General features: G+C 42.9%; 1 pseudogene; it reads left to right on the forward strand.

Moving 5' to 3' along the window:
• Nucleotides 1-1,145: 1,145 nt before the first annotated feature.
• LOC117040330 lies at nt 1,146-2,058 on the forward strand (annotated as a pseudogene).
• Nucleotides 2,059-20,194: the final 18,136 nt, after the last annotated feature.

A 20,194-nucleotide genomic window follows, 5' to 3' on the forward strand; every position in this document is an offset into this window, starting at 1 on the left:
ACAGGCTAGTAAAGCGCGTCCCTTTGCTTCCAGAGGTGCATAGCATAGGTATTTATGCAGGCAGCTGCCAAAAAAAATCTAGTTGCTTTTTATGTCTGCAAAACATGCTTGTACCCAAGAGCTTTCCTCCAAGCTGGCTAGTGGATGCTTGGGGAGAAAACTCACATCCAGCCCATACCTGAGTGCAATCCTATGAATGTCTGCTCAAAAGCGATTGCTCCTGTAATAGTCTAATCCTATATACAACCACAGAGAAATAATTACCCCCAGTGAGAGTTACTCCCAATTTAGTGAAACCCATCCCACCCACCTACCTGATCCTACTGAGCTTCATTGGATTATTAAGTTTTAGTGGCCCAACTTACCTTTTTTGAGAAGAACATCGTGAGTGCACAAGCCGCAGTTGCCGCCTCTTAACTCACAGTTGCCACCTGCCAGGAGAAAGCCAGGTCCGGAGCGCTCCAAACCTGTGAACTGCTTGGGTGGAAGTGACTGTGGATAAAGACCGCGCACCTGTTTTCATACTGCCAACCAGGCATGTGTCCTTGCCTGGATTAAGTGTAACTTCCTTTATGCACATACAGTTCAACATTGATTCCAGACACTGATTGTGTGCTAAGAAATCCTTGGGCTCAGGAACAAAAGAGGGGCCAAGCTGGGAGCCATTTGAATGCTTACGACAATCAAAACCTCTGGATGACTTTCCGCAGCAATTTCATGTAGACATTAAATAGTGTGGATAATAAGATGGGGCCCTACAATTGTCCACTCCAGTCCCATCCTGGGAAAGATGGCGTGGAAGGATATAATAGTTGATGGCATTTAATTATGTGGTGTACTTTTATCCAGCATTATAGCCCCAAAGTGTCTTACAGAAGATTGCAATCACATCCAAAAAGGTATGCACATGTAATCAGAAATAATACAGTGCCAGGTTTATCCAAGCAATATGTTTTGCCCACACTCTTGGTATTATTTTGTGTTGCTAGCAGCGGGTCCACTGGGGACCTCCAAGTATCAAAAGATGTCCAGCCAAAACACATTCCACATGCCTAGTGCTTGGTAGGGAAACCAGGGAAACCAAGGCAATTTCATGTCTAAAACAAGGAGAGAAACAAAACCAAGCTTCTAGTCGAGAACACCAAATGGCGGGTGACGCTGGTGCTGCAGGAGGAGCTGCAGGTGGAGGAGCTGCTGCCAGGGGAGGCTTCCGTGGAGACTTTGGCAGTGGAGGCCGAGGGCGTGGGAGAGGCCGTGGCAGGGGATGTGGCTGAAGGCATGGAGCTTGGGGCAAAGCTGAAGACAAAGAATGGATTCCAGTCACCAAACTTGCTGGCCTAATCAAGGACATGAAAATCAAATCTCTGGAGGAGATTTACCTTTTCTCTCTTCCAATCAAGGAGTCTGAAATCATTGACTTTTTCCTGGGCTCATCCCTGAAGGATGAGGTTTTGAAGATCATGCCTGTTCAGAAACAAACCCGGGCTGGTCAGCGCACTGGGTTCAAGGCCTTTGTGGCTATTGGTGACTACAATGGTCACATGGTCTTGGGGTCAAGTGCTCCAAGGAAGTTGCTACCGCGATCTGTGGGGCCATCATTCTTGCAAAGCTGTCCATTGTGCCCTGAGGAGAGGCTACTGGGGGGGACAAGATCGGCAAGCCGCACACTGTACCTTGCAAGGTAACAGGTCAGTGTGGCTCCGTACTTGTGCGTCTCATCCCTGCGCCACGTGGTACTGGAGTTGTGTCTGCCCCAGTTCCAAAGAAATTGCTGATGATGGCTGGTATTGATGACTGTTACACATCAGCAAGGGGCTGCACTGCCACCTTGGGCAACTTTGCCAAGGCCACCTTGGATGCCATCTCAAAGACCTATAGTTACCTTACTCCTGATCATGTGAAGAGACTGTGTTCACCAAGTCACCTTATCAGGAGTTCACTGATCATCTTGCAAAGAAGACTCATGCTACCAGAGTGTCTGTGCAGAGGACCCAAGCAGCTGTTGTGGCAACTACCTAAAATATGTACTTTAAAATAAAGTGACCAAGAGTGATTTTTTTTTTTAAAGAAAAGTAACAAAACCAAAAAGTACCCAAGTACTCTCCATTATCTGGGAGCCCTTGGAGCTGGGTCTAAGTCCATGTGGCAACTCTTGCCAGTTGGGCTGGCCCAGTGGCCCAATACATTTTGCTGCCTGAGTCAAAGGATGAAATGCCGCTGCCCCTTCCACTTATAGAAGCTGACTGGTCAGACAGCTGTGTTTCATTTCAACACCAGCAACAGATCAGCATCCTCCACCGAACCTGAGTTCAGCAAGCTAGTTTATAGGGGGTGCAGGCCTGGCTGCAGGGCATACACAACAGTGGGAAACAACTGATGAACTTAGGACATGGATAGGCAAACTACGGCCCATGGGCCAAATCTGGCGCAATCGCCTTCTAAATCTGGCCTGCGGATGGTCCGGGAATCAGTGTGTTTTTACACGAGTAGAATGTGTCCTTTTATTTAAAATGCATCTCTGGGTTATTTGTGGGGCATAGGAATTCGTTCATTCCCCCCCCCCCCAAAAAAAATATAGTCCGGCCCCCTACAAGGTCTGAGGGACAGTGAACCGGCCCTCTGCTGAAGAAGTTTGCTGATCCCTGGCTTAGGAGAAACACCTGAGAGGGCTGCCTCTGCTGTCCCATAGTATTTGCTGCTCATAGTAGTTTTCTCAATGTGTCTAATGGTAGGGCTGGCCATACTCATAATACAAGAAGTCAATCGTGCGCATCCTGCTCCAAGGGGCACCAATGCAAGTAACAACACTGGGGAATAAAGGAATATGTTTGTCTTTCCCTTTCTCAATAGTCTACTAAAGATTGCTAGATACATTTTGATGTTCTCCCTCCTGCATTCCTTTCCTTATTAACCATTGCTGTAATCATTCCATGCGCGGAAGTCACTGGGTGTGTCTAGGCTGGATCATTGGCATATTCTGGGTTAGGAAAGTGGAGCTATAAAGAATATTAAATCCTTTGCATGTCCTCTTCAAAGGCAAACAATTCTACGGAAAGACTATGCAGCTGATTTTCATGTTTTTCTAAAGGAGATACTGTCGTCTCCTCTTTGCCACTAATAATATTTTCCATTTTAAAAAAGATGATGCCTTTGAACAGTAACGTAACATTTTAAATGCAGAGGCTTTGGTAATAACAATAGACCGAAAACATGTACTAATGGAAGGCTTTCCTCCAGTTTCAACCTATTTGCATATGGATTCACTTTAGATTTTTCTGATGCTTCTATAAGACCCTGTGTGGGTGTACTGGTTGCAGTACACACACTGGGTGGGGTTTTCTATGCAAGGGGGTGCAGTTGTTGGATATCAAGCCATTTTCTGTTTTACCATCAGATAGTAATAAGACGCTCCATTCTAGAAGAGCTTTTTCCTACTATGGCTTTGAAGTGCTTTAGGTGTGCATTCAGTGAACATGCACAGAAAACTTCGGCCTATACCTGTGTTTCTTACTCGTCCATTCATGCCTGTGCTGTTAAAAGGGGGCAACTTTTTGCACAGTGAATAAGATAAAGCAGAATCTGTTTATAATGGGTATAATTCCACGAGGAGAAATACAGAGCGGCTCAAATCAGTGTGAGATTCAATATCAATCCACATGATAAGTTAAACAAAAGTGAATGCTAAAAGGTATCTCAGTAATTCTGATGGAATGTGATTGAATCTGGAAGAAAACACACTTCTGGGTTCCCGCAACATGGCGGATTTGGCTTTGCGGAGCTTCTGGGGAAGAGCGCTAGGGTGACGCACCCCCCCAAAAATACCCCAAGAGGAGCATTGGGGTGTCTCAGGGTCCTGCGGCTCGCAGACGGTGCCGCGGCACTGCTGGTCCCCGCCTCCATTCCGAAGAGCACTGTGCACCTGTTTTCCTACTGCCAACTAGGCAGGTGTCCTTGCCTGGATTAAGTGTAACTTCCTTTATGAACATACAGTTCAACAATGATTCCAGATACTGATTGTGTACTAAGAAATCCTTGGGCTTAGGAACAAAAGGGGGGGCCAAGCTGGGAGCCATCTGAATGCTTACAACAATCAAAACCTCTGGATGACTTCCCGCAGCAATTTCATGTAGACATTAAATAGTGTGGATAATAAGATGGGGCCTGCCGTTGTCCAGTCCAGTCCCATCCTGGGAAAGATGGCGTGGAAGGATATAATAGTTGATGGCATTTAATTATGCGGCGTACTTTTATCCAGCATTATAGCCCCAAAGTGTCTTACAGAAGATTGCAATCACATCCAAAAAGATATTCATTCACATGCAATCAGAAACAATACAGTGCCAGGTTTATCCAGGCAATATGTTTTGCCCACACCACTGACAACGGTATGCTTCTAGAGCAACAGTCAGAGTTACGGGTGAATGGCACTGGTTTGCGGTGGTTCTGGTCCTACTTGGATGGTCTTTTCCAGAGGATGGTACTTGGGGAGTGCTCTTCGGCCACATGGAGCCTTCAATGTGGGGCTCCTCAGGGTTCAGTTTTATCCCCTATGCTTCTTAACATCTACATGAAACCACTGAGTGGGGCCATCTGGAGTTTTGGAGTACATCTGCAGTTGGGTCAGTGGAAAGGCTGGACCATTTTCTTGCCTTGGTAATGAGCTTAATAAGAGGCAATAAACTGAAGCTCAATCCAGATAAGACTGTGGCACTGTTAGTGGGTGGTTCCCTAGACTGGATGGATGGGAGGTGGCCTCAGTGCTGGTGCCAGACTATTTTACACTCTAGGGAAGACGTAACTACTTGCATTCCTCCCACGCTGCATCCATCCATCCATCAATCAATCAATCAATAAAGTGCAATTTTCAAAAACAGTTCTCTTGTAGAAAAAATGAAAAGCACAAAACTTGAAACTGCTGAATTTATTTTAAATTGCAATAATAAATAATACAACAATCTTTGGTTACCTTTCTCAAATACAATAGGAAATGTTTTAGCACACAAATCATTCTGAATAATCTTTTTAATTGTGATGTTAAAATTTAAGCCTCTTAAAAGTTTCAATTCCAGGCACATCAAAATCTCACTTTGCGTGTCTTTTCCTCTTCAAATTTTCTCACCCATTTCTTCAGGTCAAGTGCTGCTGCTTGGGCATGTTCAGCTGGTAATAGTTGCCAAGCCAACTAGTCTCTTTTGCAATATTATTCAGAGTGTGCAGGTTTATATAAGTCTGAGCTTTCAGAAGCTGTGTTCACCACTTGCCACTGGCACCGGAAGTGTGAGAAGCATCTTACGAGCAACAGAAACATTAGGCGCACTATTCAGGAGTTTTTGTTGTAGTATGAAGACAAGCATTCCTTGTGGCAACATGGACTTTGGGAGTCTTCGAGCGACTGCTGTAAGTTCACAGCATAGATCTTCAGCATCAATATTTTTGTTTCCATTGTGCATCAATGGTTTTTGCAAATCCTTACAGGCCTTAAGTACATATTCAGTATATTTTCAGTATTCAGTATATCTTCAGTATATTTCAGTATATTCAGGTTCTGTTCCTGACCCCCTCCGTGCATGCATAAGCACATGCCGGCCTGTTATGTCCCACTCTGCCCTCTCTTCCACCATATTCCATCCCTGTTCTGCTTCTTCCAGGTCCAAAAGGACCTGTGCACTGGCAATTGCATGTCAATTGGATACGCCACAAATGGTTGCAGCCTGTACTGTACAGTGTGTGTGTGTGTGTGTGTGTGTGTGTGTGTGTGTATATATATATATATATATATATATATATATATATATATATATATATATATATATAATAAAGGAAGCCAAATAGGGTATTATACTGTTGTAGCTGTTGGTATCTCTCTTTAACAGATTGTATGGCCATGACTAAGACAGCAATGCAGAAAACTGCTTTGAATTTGTACTTTAGATCTTACAGTGACTCTTCTTGGGCCTCATACTCAAGCTGCCATTTCTTTCTCGTTTATCCAATTTGTTCTGTCTCAAAGTCTGGGAGCGTTTCTAGTTCCTTTGCAATCTCAGTATCATCTATCAAAACTTGTTTAAAAAAACGCTCATCGCACCTGCAGCCCAGAAGGTAATTCTTGGTCACTTGCAATTGGCTTGCAGCTGAATTTAAATCAGCTTCCTTATTTTGTAGTAGCTTGCTTCTAAGATGGTCTACCATGTGACTAGGGACACCACAAACTTGAACTTACAAATTGCATCAACAAGGGCCTTAGCTTCAACTCAGGAAGTATTTCCAGATAAACCTTTGTCATCAACGATACATGATGGACATAATGTACAATCATGGTCATTTGTTCATGACTAATATCAGGTGTGCAGACCAGGATAATTGAGTAGTATTTGACTGACTTTGCATGTGCTAAAATTTTCTGCTTTGTAGCACCTGCTAGAAGCTGTATAGAGACGTGGGTGGTGCTGTGGGTTAAACAACAGAGCCTAGGGCTTGCTGATCAGAAGGTCGGCGGTACGAATCCCCGCGACGGGGTGAGCTCCCGTTGCTTGGTCCCAGCTCCTGCCCACCTAGCAGTTTGAAAGCATGTCAAAGTGCAAGTAGATAAATAGGTACCACTCCGGCGGGAAGGTAAACGGCGTTTCCGTGCGCTGCTCTAGTTCGCCAGAAGCGGCTTAGTCATGTTGGCCACATGACCCGGAAGCTGTACGCCGGCTCCCTCGGCCAGTAACACGAGATGAGTGCCGCAACCCCAGAGTCAGACACGACTGGATCTAATGGTCAGGGATCCCTTTACCTTAACAAGCTGTATAAACTACCAGTAATTTTGGGTATCTTTTCCTAGGTAGTGAACCATTGTTTCTTGATCTTTAACTCTGTGCAAGTGTTCATTCATGATAGGATCAAAAAGGGAAAGATATTCTACAAACTTCAAAAAAAAAAATCATTTGGCAGCACTGTACAACTTTTCAGTTGTACCATGGAATGGCAAGTTTTGCATGCCAAGCACTCTGAGCAAAGCCATCAATTGTTCCAAGATTTGTTGCCAATATTGTTCTTGCCTAAATTTCTGCTGGTGTTTCAGTTGGTGTTTCTTTAAATAAGCACACTTCAAGTTTGCTCCAGGTCTGATAGTTTTCTAGTCAGTATTCCTCTCATGTGAAGACAGCGTTGCTCCAATGCTCTTCCAGTTTTTTGAACCTGTTTCTTATAAGATTGATGTACCATTTTTCGTTTAACATCCTACAGCAAAAACAAAAAAGCCACATCATTTTAGGCTGAATATATCAGCCACTGAAGGTACACTTCTGCACCGTTTGCTAGTCTCCTTTTGTGGCGTACAGGAGAAAATACTTTGAGAAAACCATGTGATACAACCTGCTGTGGTCCAAGTTGTATTACAAGCTGTTGCAAATTTTCACTGCAATAGTTAGGCTACTTACCTGTAGCAGGGTCACTATAATGCAAATCAGGCACAATACCACCTTCTCTGCAGACTTTGCAATAGTCTCACTTTTTTCGATGTCTTCCTTTTCCTCTGTGTGTTTTCCAGAAAAAAACTCCAATTTGTGAAACTTCTGTCTTAACATCTGCAACCAACCAGCCAAGATGATATTACCGTATTTTTCCATTTATATGATCAGTTTTTTTTCCTTTAAAAAATGTCAAAAATTAGGGGGCATCTTATACACGGATACATCTCCCCCCATTTTCTTAAATCTGAGTCCCCCAAAATAATGAGCATCTTATACATGGGGGCGTCTTATAGACGAAAAAATACGGTAAATTTGTATACCGCCCTTCACCTGCAGATCTCAGGGCGGTTCACAACATAAAAAATACAACATAAAAGCACAGGATACATGATAAAAAAAGAACAAAAAACCCACACAAACCGATAACCCCCCTTCATAAGTTCTGTCATGTGACAAAGGTATTTGAGAGCAGAAGCAGTAAAGGGAAGCAGTAAAGCAGTCTAGAAATGTTGAGAAATGCTGTAAAGCTCCACAATCACTATGGTGAATCACTGTGACTCAACCTGAGGAGGACTCATTCTCTGTATAAATGTATTGTATCTACTTGCAGGCAGGAAGTTTGGAGCATGGGTAGGCAAACTAAGGCCTGGGGCCTGGATCTGGCCCAATCGCCTTCTCAATCCGGCCTGCGGACGGTCCGCAAATCAGTGTGTTTTTACATGAGTAGAATGTGTGCTTTTATTTAAAATGCATCTCTGGGTTATTTGTGGGGCATAGGAATTCGTTCATTTTTTTCCTTCAAAATATAGTCCGGCCCCCCACAAGGTCTGAGGGACAGTGGACCGGCCCCCTGCTGAAAAAGTTTTTCTGACCTCTGGTTTGGAGCTGTGAGTTAGTTTGGAGATGCTGGGAGGCCTGTGCAGGGTGGAGCCAGTGTGTGTGCATGAAGCCTGACTCAGAATTAAAGCCTATACTCTGTGTATGCTCTGAAGCTAGTTTAAATCTTCTGTTCACTATGCTGTTACTTGCAAACAAGTTTTAACTCTTTTACTGAAGAAGACTCTGCAATATTAATTTACGCTGCACATCAAGTTCTGCCATACCTAATTTTCAAGGTTCCTACTGTACTTCGTTCAAAATTGATTTAATCAGAAGTTCATTTAAACTTCATTCATTTAAAAATAAATAAATGTATGCTCTCAAGCTCTTGGAACATTCTAAATAAATGCTAATAATTATTATCTTAAAAAGAAACAGCCTCAAGATGATCCAACAAACTCGTTCTTTGCTTTTCATTGAGTATGAGCAACACTGTTGGAAGATTTTGAGTTCGAAGAAAGAGTTTACAGTTTCTAACTCTTTCTGCTTAATTTATCTGATCTAACACAAACTGAAGCCATAGATAAGATCAAAAAGTAGCAATGGTACTGATTAGCCTTCATAATAATATTATTAACAGGCAAAGCAGAGAAATTGCTAGGACATCCAACTGCACACGGTCTTTTAATAGGGGGGGAAATGTGCCCTTCAGTTGAAAAAAATTACCGTAAGTCCTGTTCCTATTTGTTAAGTACAAATCCTCCTTGGAGAAATGTTAATCAAAACTCTTGGATTTCCCTGAAATTCCTCAGAAGCTTCTCCAAATCACTTTAGGCAAAATTGAGTTTCAGGTTAGACTGCTGTAAAAACACTGTACATGGTGGGGCTACCTTTGAGAAGTAAAACTGGTACAAAATGGGGGTGCCTGGTTGATATCAAGGGCTGGTTATTTGGAGTTTTAACTCCATTGAAAACAAAACAAAACTGGACTGGCTTCCAGTTAGTTCATCCACGAAGCCCAGATTAAAGCTTTCCACACACACCCGCTCATATCACTAGAACTCATGGAGTTCCAATGAAGCTGAATATAAGAAGATTTAGAACAGATAAAAGAAATAATTTATTCATGCAGCACACAGCGACACTATAGAACAGGAAGCAGTGATGGCCACAAACTCGGAAGCTTTATGATACGATGATCTTTACTGTCATTGTCCAATACAGAACAACGAAATTTAAATGAGGATCAGACAAGGCTCTCAATGGCTGCTAGCCATGATGGCTAAGATCTGGCTCCCCAGTCGAAGGCAACAATGCTTCTGAATACCAGCTGCTAGAAACCACAGGAGGGGAGTGTGTTCTTGTACTTAGGTCCTGCCTGCAGGTTTTCCACAGGCATCTGGATGGCCACTGTAAGAAAAGGATGCTACTACACAAGATGGGCCATTGGCCTGACCCAGCAGGCTCTTCATAGGCTGCTTCATAGAATTCTAGAACCTCAAGGGCCATCTAGTCCAACCCCCTGCAATGCAGGAATCTCAGCTAAAGCAACCAAGACAGATGGCCATGCAAACTCCTCTTAAAAAACCTCCAGTGAAGGAGAGCCAACAACATCCTGAAGGAGTCTTACTTTTAAAAGCCATAAACAGCTTGGATACCACCTACCTGACAATATATTTGTACGGAGCTATCTTCTGTCTCACCATTGTTTGAGGTCAGATCAGTGAGTACATAGGACAATATCTTCATAGCAGTAGCCCAGTGCAGGCCCTGGAACTCCTTGTTGTGTTGTAGGGAATAAGTTGGGAATAAGTCATTTTTCCCCTTTTGACAGATGATCAAGACTATTCTTTTCTAGCAGGCTTTTTAGAATGGCCTTTTTTTTAAAAAAAATGACTGTTTCTTTAATGCTGGCCACCTAAATTTATAACATACTAATATAATTATTAGATTTGTTTCTTGTGATTCCAAGCATGTTGTTGTATTATGTCCTCGTATGCGCCATGGTTTGTTAGACGGGGAAACATTATGTCTGAACCAAACCAATATGTTTTAGAGAGTTGCACAGCACCTGCCTCCCTTTGAACCACAAGAAAAAGACCTTTAGAAAACTCAGAACAACCCAAAACGATTTCACAGGGTGCCTCCATTTCTGAAGAAAAGGTTATGACTTCTTAATATCCCCAACTGCCCCTGATTCTTTTCCCTCTCTCAAATAAATTCTGTGAAGATAAGAACCGTCTCTAATCCCATCAGCCCAATGAAAGTCACTGTTTTCTATAGCTGATACAAGACAGGCTATGAAAAACGTTATTTGTGACCAAATTGAAGTGCAGGTGGGTTCCCACAAGGCAAGACACAGTGATAACAGCAAGAACCTTTATTGAACTAACAGAGCTGGACAACGGGCAAAGCGAGTGTTTATATACATTTCTGAAGGCCTGGGCCACTCCCACTCTCAACGTGATTGGCTGTCTAAGCTCCCAAGCTGCGAATCATAACTCAAGAGTTTAAGGGCCAATGGCAATGGTCCAAATCCTGAAATGTTTTGTGATTGGCTTTTGTGAATTGAATTGGAACACGGGGGCTCCAGCTCAGGCAAACAAAGACCACTGAATCCATAACACAAATGATGGGACGTAATCACCCTTTAAAGCAATTTTGTTATTTTACCTGCACAGCGTGAAGTGTACAACAGAAGTGCCCCTTGCTCATTGTGAGCAGTTCGACACTCAATCTACTTGAAGGTGCGTCAGAGTTCGGTAGTTCACATTTTCAGTCTTGTCCACCACTGGACTGAATGCAGATTGGTTCGTGGTGCCAACCTTATGACACAGAGACAGCCCTGCTATGAAGCAAATAAAGGGACCTAGCCCAGGTGGGGGATTTTGGGATGCTATTAAGAACAGCAGAATAGGAGGCAGAGATGTGACCCAGAGTGAGCAATCTACCAAGGGGTTCTCTTGCACAAACCCATCTGGGGTTAGCAGGCATGGCTGGTGCTCACTGAGACTCGCAGGGCAGAAAGCAGGGGAGATCAACAGCCCTGGATCCAGAGCCAATGACAGGAAAAGACATTGGTCGAAGAGCTGACTGGTTGTAAATAAGACAGCAAGCAGGTGGTGGCTGGCTGAGGGCAAACAGTTTGGTGGGCCAGTGACCCACTTGTCCAAAGGGATCAGCCTCCACTGGGAGCTACACATACTCTAACAGGGAGTAAACCACTGAGCCTCTTGGGCTTGCTGATCAGAAGGTCAACAGTTCAAATCCCCGTGATGGGGTGAGCTCCCGTTGCTCGGTCCGAACTCCTGCCAACCTAGCAGTTCGGAAGCACACCAATGCAAGTAGATGAATAGGTACTGCTGTGGCGGGAAGGTAAACGGCGTTTCCATGCGCTCTGGTTTCTGTCACGGTTTTTGATTGTGCCAGAAGCATTTAGTCATGCCGGCCACATGAACCAGAAAGCTGTCTGTGGACAAACACCAGCTTCCTTGGCCTGAAAGCGAGATGAGCGCCTCAACCCCATAGTCACCTTTGACTGGACTTAACCGTTCAGGGGTCCTTTACGTTTACCTTACACATACTGAACTCCAGAGATAATAGAATAACAGACAATTTTATTACAAGATACATATGAATGCAATTTACACCCTGTTGCCAATCTTCTGTTGTTTATCCTTGGCACTGAAAGGACAGTGAGTTGAGGCATGAAATACTGCCGTGGATAAAGCCACGCCTCCTCTCATGGTATCATGCCACAATCTCTGGGGAATCAGCCTCTGAAATCAGTGCTGGAAGGAGAGTTACGATGTTAAAGAGTTTCTGTGCTTGCTCGTTGTTCCCTGTTCCCTTTTCTCTTAGAGACCACAATTATGTCACAAAATTACTCAATAAAATAGGTACACAAATTCAGGAGGCCTCTTTCACAAGCTTGCCAAGGTGTGCCTGAAAACTACCTCCAGGAAAAATATAATGAAGCTGATGGTGACTAAAGGGTACTGTGTGAGATTTTGCCTGATTGACAGCTCCAGAAACAGAGACAACATGCCAAAGGACTCTGAGACTGTTGACCATTTCTGTTGTGACATAATACAGGCTGAGGAGGAAGGACAACTGGGAAGCTTAAGTGAGAGTGTGCCTGCTTCTGTCTTTATTTTGAAGCAAGGATCAGCATGTGGTGGAACTATTTTTAACAAGCCAATTAGACAGAACTCATATGGCACTTTTTTCTGATGCTGGAAGAGCAAAAAAGAACATGCATGCCATCTTGGCTTTATAAAGCCGTTACATCATATAATTAAAACACGAATAAAGTTAAGTAAAAATATAAACACAAATAGCACACAGTTCTGTATGTCTAATAAATTTAAATATACTACCAAGCGGTATATAAATATACCTACAAATATTGACATCAATCATAAGTGCATTTTCCTTTTTATGTTCATTAGCCATATTTTCCTCAGTTCACCTTATTCTTCTCTGAGCTAAATCCCAAATTGCAACTGATTTTATGGTATTAAACTTTCCCCCAGCAATAAATATGGGTTTGCATTGCCCTTCCAATTCCCAGACCTGAGAACCACCAACCCACAGCAACTTTGCCTTGTCAGGGTTTAGTCTCAGTTTAATGACTCTCATCCAGCCCATTATCACATAATCCTGATGTTATGGAGAAGCAGGGCTGCAAACCACAGCCAAGGGCCACATACTGATCACACAGAACTCTTTGTATCTCCTGCTGACTTCTCCCAGCAGCTTCATATAGATGTTAAACAGCATGGAGGGTGGACACGGACGGATGAGATGTAACCCTTTGGAAACGCACGGTGCAATTCCCAAGGTGCCAAAGCAGAGGCAGGCAGGATTAGAAGTTACTGCATCACTGTACCTCCAACTCCTAATATGAAGTGCTTCTCCAGGAGAATGCAAGAAACAATTGTATCAAATACTGTAATGCTGGAAGGTGAAGAATCAACAGGGTCAGAAAGGAGGACCCATTTCTCTTCTAATAAAGGTAATGGAAACAGTCTCTGAAACCCATTTGAAATGGTCCTTGTCAACTCATTTCATGAGGTTGAATAGCCAGTACCTTCTCAAGTATCTTGTTTGTGACAGGGCGACAGTGACATCTCTGGCAAAGAGACACTGTCCCTTGACCCACCCAATAAAGCTCTTCCAGCAAGCTCTTACAAGCCAAAATGGGCAAGAACTGAGAGCACATGAGGAGGGCTGAGCTATATCCTCAGGTCACAGGAGCTCAGTGGCCTCCAAGGAGTCCGCTCGCTGCCTTCCCCTGAGCTGTAGGGCAGCTGAGGGAGAGGTGGTGGGCAGACACAAGCCCCACACTGCAGTTTTGGGCAGCGCAGAGCCTGCAGGCGACCAAGCCACCGCCTCAATCCCAGGAGAGATGTGTGGCTCAGGCGCATTGAAGGCCCCCTGGTAAGTGCCGCCCCCCGCAGTGTGGCGCCCAGTGCCACCCCCACCCCACCCCGCTCCCTCTAGCTACGCCTCTGCAGGAGCTGAAATTGGTTCCAAACAATTTGACTTTGATAGTGCTCTGGGCATCTGCTTGAAAACTGTTCCAACAGTGTAGTCTGGTTCAGAGCCGGTGCAAACTTCTCTGTCCTCCAAGTGCTCTGCAAATTTGTCACAGCAGGTCTCGGAGTGCTCTGATGGTCCCAACAATGGACTGGTGTTTATCAGTCCATTCACCACTCTGAAGAGCTCTGCTGCGCAGAGAAGTAAGCTTTCTTTGCTGCCCTCACCACCTTACAGTAGACTTGTTTATGGTCTGTCACCTGTGCTCAGCTGTTATCACCACTGCAAGTGACTGTTTGCAGGAGATGAGAAGCTCAAGAGGTTGGTACAATGTTGGTCACCCATAGTCAGTAGTTTCCCAACCCTCCCCCTTGCACTTTGTTAGTCGTGCACTAAGAGAGGAGATGGCAAGAAGAATAGAAAAGATGGAGCAGGAGAAACAGGGAGACGTGCCTAGCTCATTCGGAATTATGTAGTGCAAAAACCAATAGAAAGTTATGGATGCTTAAATTACTCTCACACCATTTTAACTGCCATGGCTTCCCTCAAAGAATTGCAGGAACTGTGCTTTGTAGGATCCGTAGTCATGTGAGGGTTTTCCTAACAACTGTCTGAACCCTTAACAAACCACAGTTTCCAAGATACTTTGGGGGAAGCCGTGACTGTTTGAAGAGGCATTATTTTAAATATGTGATATGAACGTGACTTGTGTGGCAGCTGAAGAACTGATTGGGAAGCCAGGAAGTGTGCATTTTAGACTCAAGGGTTGTACCATGGCAATAAATGTTAATAGGCTTAAGCCTTAGACAGTTCCCAATTAAAAATACATCTTTCTTATTGTAATTTTTAAAAATAAAATTACATGGTTGCTATTTGTGTACACACACACACACACACAATTTTTTAAATGAATAACAGCATGCAATTTTTTTTTAAAAAAAAATATAAATATATTATATATGTGCCAGTAGCCTGAGGGCTGATACAAAATTTTCAGCAAAAGGTTATTTCCAGCCGCCAAGCAACTGCTGCATATTTCCCCCCAACATTAAGTTGTAAGAGTGTTCAAAACTCAAATCTCTGTTAGTATGCAAGCTCATCAGGAATAAAACAGCAAGCTAGAGAGTTTGATCTGGTGTGGTGCTGAAGGGGTCAAAACTGCTGTGTGCCGCTGCAAACTCCCCCCCCCCACGTACCCGCCATATGGAGTCTCAGGAATGGCCTCCACATTTCAGTAGAAGCGCAAACAAAGTCAGTAAGTGAGACTGTCATTTGCTCATGCATTTGAGTTCCAAACCTTTCTTTCTCAACGGCACAGGCATTAAATATTTAGGTGGCCATATGCAAATCATTTAAATCTGCTCCTAAGAAGCACATACCACAGCAGTACATCCCTTTGTACTCACATCTTATTGTGAAGCTTTTGTCCACCTTTTATTTTTTTATTCCACAAAGGGGGAATTCATTAACAGGCACAAAAGTGTGGCAATTCTCCCAGCCCTTTCCATGCCCACCCTGTTTGGTCTTTGTGCACACAAAGTGGAGGTGTTTAGGAGGGGACTGAAGAAGAGATTTCATAAAGCTGCATTTCTATGTATTGGTGTGTGTGGGAGAAACCAGATCCACAGAACCAGTGTTGTTTTTCTAGAAAAAGAGGTGCCAGAACTCACCAGGAATGCTCCCCTTGTTCTGTTATAATGGCAATGGCGCCCACCTGAGAGGTGCCAGAACTGAGTTCCAGCCCTGCACACCTCCATCTCTCTCTTATATCAGACTTATATCACACTTACTTGGGAATATGTCCCACTAAACTCTAGGAAAAACCTTCCTCTTCAACCAGGCCTTGGGCTGATTAATAATCTCCAGCCTTTTAAATCTGTCTGTGGGAACGGGGAGAGGTCATTGTTTTGTTTCTAATCTTGCATTTTATTATGTGAACCGCCCTAAGATCTTACGATGAAGAGCGGCATATATATATTTAATAAATAATAATCGCCATAATAAAACGCTTCCGAGTGAAACATGCATAAGATCAGGCTGCTAACCGGATACTTTGATAAGCCAAACCGCCTTCCAAAATAATTCTCTCCCACCTGAACCCCACCCCCCGGGGTTCCGAATGATTTGTAGAACAGGATGCAAAGGGATGCAATCTCATGGGAAGTTCTCCTGCACATGCCTCTTTGAAATGTACGGAAGATGCGCACAAGCACTGCTAGGAGAGATGCACTGGCACACCTCTTAATGTTTTTCACGCAGAACATCTTCCCTAACAGATTATGCTTCCGTTCTTATTTTCTTTAATGTCACTGTGAATTTGCTTGTGGAAGTGTGTGACACCATGCATGGAGCTGCCTGAACATCTGAGCTCATGCTTCAGGCATTCTCCCAGGACTGCATGGGGGGGGGGGGGAGCTTCCAGCCAGTGTTTATGCACACACGCACACACACACACACACAATGTTATCATAGTGAAAAAATGTAAGAATTCCAGGAAGCAGAGGAAATCTTGTGCGCTGACCTTCCGCCCCTCCACTTTTCCATGAGAGATCAGTCTAATAAAGGCTGATAGACACTAGCTTAATTCATTTACAAACATTTCAATTCTTGTTGCAATCATTATCACACACCCCTATTTCCTTCAGCAATAATCTGTGTATTTTTTTTAATACCATATGATTGCTTTGGCTGAGCAAAGAGCCTTTGAAAGCATATGGCAAAAAGCTCCAAGGGACCTTTTAATAATAATAATAATAATAATAATAATAATAATAATAATAATAATAATAATAGAAGCAGCTACCCCAAAGCACTTTATTTACATGCCCCATTTACATCTTACAAAACTGGATGGGGTTTTTATTTTATTTTTATTTTTAACATAGATAAGAGCAGCATTTGAAGGGTTATGTTGCTACACAGAGAAATGCAAAAAAATATTAATTTAATTTAATTTAATTTAATTTTAAAAAGCAACAGCAGCTCCATCATGCATCTCTGAGGCCCACAAGCTCCTGGTAAATCCTCAGAACTCATTTTCCTCCCCTTAAAAAAAATAAGTTACTAGTCCTCATAGCCACAGAGATAAATCTGGATGGAACAAACTGAGTTTCAAAAACAAATGAAAGGAATTTAAAAAATCATTATGTTAAACATTTTCAGTCCAGCACATAAGCTTTCTCAGGGGAAGGCTCAGTGTTCTTTATGCTTGGAGGTGAACAATTTAGAAAAGGAATGACGCTGTGCTTGCGAAAGTCAGTGTCGCCTAGTGGTTAGAGTGTCAGACCTGGAATCAAATCCTCATTCCGCCATAGAGCTCACTGGGCGACCTTGGGACAGTCAATGTTTCTCATCCCTGCCTACCTCACAGGGTTGTTGTAAAGATGAATTTGGGGGGAGGATAACTCTGTACACCTGCCTTGAGCTCTTTGGAGGAAAGGTGGGATAGAAATTTAAGTAATAACTTCCAGAACTAGGAAGGTTCATTAAGTCAATCCAGTGGACAGAATAACAGATTAAGACTGGGAAGCCTCCATTTCAAATCTCTGCTCAGCCATGGAGTTGACTGGATGACCTTGGGACAGTCGTAGTTTTATTATTATTACTGTATTTTTTAAATTATTTATTGAATTTATAAAGCACCCTATACCCAGAGGCCTCAGGGCAGTTCACAGATTTAAAAAAAATATTTTTTTTTTGCCTAATTTACCTCAGAGAGCTGTTGTGAGAATAAAATGAGGAGGGCGACGGTGCACGCCATGTTAAGCTACTTGGAGGAAAGGCAGAATATAAATTTAATTAGTATCGATTAAAAAAACCCTAGCAATGTAAACATTAACCACATATGACAATCGAAGCAGGAGGGAGAATTTCTGCTCTCCTCCACTCAGTAGCAAGTTTAATATTGAAAGTAAGCAAACTTTTCAAATATCACATTTCCCCAACAATTTCAGGAAATGTTATGTTCTGTTTTGTGTGTAGTTTAACTCCGCACTCTACGAAGTACAATCTCCCAGCCATCTGGCAACACTGTTTATTTATTTAAGTAAATTTGTATACCATCCTTCATCTGAAGATTACAGGGTGGTTCACAATATAGAAATACAATATGAGAACACAAGATACGTAACAGAAACAAAGAAACAAACCAATAACCCCTCCCAAAAATACAAAACAAAACAAAAACCCCACAACCCACACATTTAAAAGGAAAGGCCATAGAATCTTTATCAACCAAAGGCTTGGTTGTAGAGAGAGATCTTTTTCCTGGCACCTAAAAATATGTAACAAAGGTGCCAGGCAAGCCTCACTTAGGAGAGCATGCCACAATCAGGGAGCCAACACAGGAAAGGTTTGTTTTCGTATTGCCACCCTCTGGGCCTCTTGTGAAGAAGGGCCTCAGAGGATAATTGCAGGGTTTGGGTCGGTTCATATGGAAAGGGATGGTCCTTGAGGACCTTGAGGTGTTGCAATCCTGAGGCCTTTATAGGTCAAAACCAGCACTTTGAATTGGGCCCAGAAGCCAACTGGCAGCCAGCACAGTTGGGCCAGGATCGGCACAATATGCTCAAAACGTCTTGCCCCGGTGAGCAATCTGGCCGCTGAATTCTGCACTAACTGAATTTTCTGAACAGTCTTCAGAGGCAGCCCCATGTATAATGTGCTGCAAAAATCTATTTCAAAACCTATGCAAATTAGTAATCTAATTTCAAAACCTGTTCATCTTAAGCATGGCAAATGTTCACCAGTTGGTTGTGGCTCTCACCAAACCTAACTTTTATTGGCGAGAAAACTCTTCACGCTTTTGAATTTGCAGGTATTAGACAGAAACGTAAGTAATCTGAGGGTGAGAAAGCCTATTTCTTTAGATTTGGTTACTTTCTACCCTCTAGGTCAATTTATGGACTGCGCCAGGTGGAAGTGGATCGCGGGAAAGATCCTAAAATAAATCAATGGCACTTAAGCACACTTAACCATAGGCTGAATTATGTCCCAAGTGTCGTTAAAGTAACTTTGATGCCAGCATGTACTCAACCTCATAAAAAACCAAAAGGGAAAAAAGGGGGGAACCCTATTGATGTTACTGCTGTAATGCGGTAATGTCCACATATATTGGTTCTTAGTCTGTCAAAGTTCTTTACAAGCACAGAAGGAAAAAGCTGCCTTTGAATCTCCAGGCCTCGTTCCTGTTCCATTTCCCACACACTCCACACACTGGGAGCAAACGGTCATACATAGATTTATGCCTTGCACTTGTTAAAATGTCAAGTTTAAAAAAGCCGCCTCTTGGCTCACTAGTTAGAATTCCAATCCATAAAAATATTTCCGTTTAATTGCCCAGGTCAATCCCCTACCTTGTCTTGTAACCTCAGTTACTACTGCTGGGTGAGCCTTCAGCTATTCACCTGAGTCTTCTGGTTCCTGCATTAGAACCACAAATCATAGTGTGCGCTGTGTGTGTGTGTGTGTGTGTGTGCACCTGTGAAGGGGTGGGTTTTGTTTTGGGTTTTGTTTGTTTTTTGAAGAAAGAGCTGGCTTGTTTGCCCTTTATAAAGAGGTTAATATTCCCAGCCTCTCATTTTTAATCAGTGTGGTGATCGCTGCTTCTTGGAACTGAGCTAACCAATTGGAACTGATGACTACAAACCTCTCAAAAACATTTTTTTTATAAAAAAAAAATGAACAAAATTGTTTCTGTAGCTGCTTTCTCCCATGAACTGCCCTTCGTATTTGGGGTGCTGTTGTTTTTTCTTCCAAGAGCTACCCAGTTAAACCCTATTGAACCAACCTAATTTTCTATTGAAGGACAACAACTGTGAGAAACATACAGTGGGGGGTTTTTTTGGGGGGGTTGAGGGTGTTGTTTTGCAAATATTTGTGAGCAAATTGCAAGGGACTTGCTAAGGACATAGGAACCTGAAGCACCTTTTACAGGGTGTAAAATGGAAGTTTTCTCTCACTGACCATCTTAAAATCCCTAGGGAAAGAAGGAAACCTCTCTTAAGCTTCCTAGCATATTAAAAAAAAAATCTAAACTAAACTAAAACGAATAGCTAGATCCATGGCACTAATTACACAAGATACTGGAGAATGGATCTACTCCCTTTTTTGTGGCATTCACAAAACTGTTTTGTGCCTGTTGTACTCTTGCCACATGTGAAAAGGGATAATTGAAATTCATTCAGATTCTTTGCTCAACGATCAGGTATATTATTTGCTTTAGGTTAAGTGTGTTCTCAAACCCTGAACACGGTCTAAATTATCTGGCGCAAGGGGATTTTAATATCTCCCAAGGAATCACACTTATTGAAGAGGACAGCCTATAAATTAGTGCTGAAGTTAAAATCAATTTCTAGATAATATGTATCCCTCAAAGA

This window comes from Lacerta agilis, chromosome Z (assembly GCF_009819535.1).
Source record: "Lacerta agilis isolate rLacAgi1 chromosome Z, rLacAgi1.pri, whole genome shotgun sequence".
NCBI lineage: Eukaryota > Metazoa > Chordata > Lepidosauria > Squamata > Lacertidae > Lacerta > Lacerta agilis.